At 43.0% G+C, this 1,559-nt stretch overlaps 1 protein-coding gene across 13 annotated transcripts in view; it reads right to left on the minus strand.

The window, feature by feature from the left end:
• LOC106870346 (muscle M-line assembly protein unc-89) overlaps nucleotides 1-1,559 on the minus strand; it is a 151,749-nt gene that overhangs the window by 130,349 nt on the left and 19,841 nt on the right. The gene's annotated exons all lie outside the window — the stretch shown is intronic.

The raw sequence follows: 1,559 nt of genomic DNA on the forward strand, positions 1-1,559 counted from the left end.
ACATCGAACAGACTGTAAACCACCAGATTGACCGACTTTGGAATGTATCTTGATCTGTCGAGGGTAGATTCATAAATCGACGTCCAAATCCACAGACAATTATGGTTTGGGCGGTTGCGACAGCCACTGGAAGGTCTCCCCTCGTTTTTGTGCCCTCGGGTGTTAAAATTAACATCCAGTGATACATTAGCGACATTCTGAAAGCTGAACTGCTTCCATGGGCGATAGAGCACTTTCAAGGCGCACCTCGGAGCCTCCAACAGGTTTCGGCATCATCCCACAGCTCCAAACAGACACAACACTGGATTCAGAAAAACATTCCGTCATTCATAGACAAGGATGTATGGTCCTTAATAAGCCCCGATTTTTCTGTTTGGTCCATTTTGGAGACGAGGGTCTCGAGCACTCCTCATGTTTCGCTCAATCCTCTGAAGGCGCGAATCGGCAAGAACAGCTGCGTACCGCGTGTGAAGCATTCGCACCTAGACTTAAGGCTGTGATTCGAAACAGAGGTGGTCATATCGACTAAATATGTTAGTGTCATAATTGTATTTCCTTTATCATTGCATTGCAACGCTCGGACCCGAAGTATAACAATAATTTGCTTTGATAAAATTGAAAAAAGTTGGTTGCCTTGATTTTGGGACACCCTGTATATCTCATCTGTAGTTCATATATCCGAAAAAGAAGCACCCTCTAAAACATTGGAGCAGTAATATATTTTAAGAAGGTTGATTGTTATGGTCGGTCAGACAGTGACCATTGGTTTCGCACCTATAAAGCGCTTAATCTGACGAGTGCGAAAACAATAGTCACTCTATGATCGACTATAACAATTATCCTTCTAATTTTATATGCATGCATATATATTCGTTCTATCTTTCCATTTCTGCTTTCCGATTCCAGTCTTTTAGGACGTTTTCCTTGCGTTACACATACACATATCCAGTCCTACCCTTGTTTCTGAGCCGTATAGTCTTTATTTTGTTTGTTATTTTTTATCTTTTACTTGTTTCAATCATTTGACTGCGGTCATGCTGGGGCACCGCCTTGAAGAATTTATAGTCATATATATCGACCCCAGGATTTTTGTTTCAAGCCTGGTACTTATTCTATCGATGTCTTAGGCTGAACCGCTAACTTACGGAGACATAAACGCACCAACACCGGTTGTCAAGTAGTGGAGGTGGGGGACAAACACAGATACACACACACACACACACACACACACACACACACACGACAGGCTTCTTTCAGTTTCTGCCTACCAAATCCACTCACGCGGCTTTGGTCGGCCCGAGGCTATAATAGAAGACACTTGCTCAAGTTTCCACGCAGTAGGACTGAACCCGGAACCATATGGTTGGGAAGCAAGCTTCATACCACAGTCACGCCTGTGCCTATGGTATATTTTATACCCTATGTATATTTATATTCGTGCCACTATCTGTGTCGTTTGTTTTCGTCACTGTCCTCACTGTTCACTCACTATTCCCAGCAGTTTTTCACTGATGACGCCATCAGGAATGAACAACATTATCGTTAAAGGCGTGAAATTG

Source organism: Octopus bimaculoides, chromosome 26, assembly GCF_001194135.2.
Source record: "Octopus bimaculoides isolate UCB-OBI-ISO-001 chromosome 26, ASM119413v2, whole genome shotgun sequence".
Taxonomy (NCBI): domain Eukaryota; kingdom Metazoa; phylum Mollusca; class Cephalopoda; order Octopoda; family Octopodidae; genus Octopus; species Octopus bimaculoides.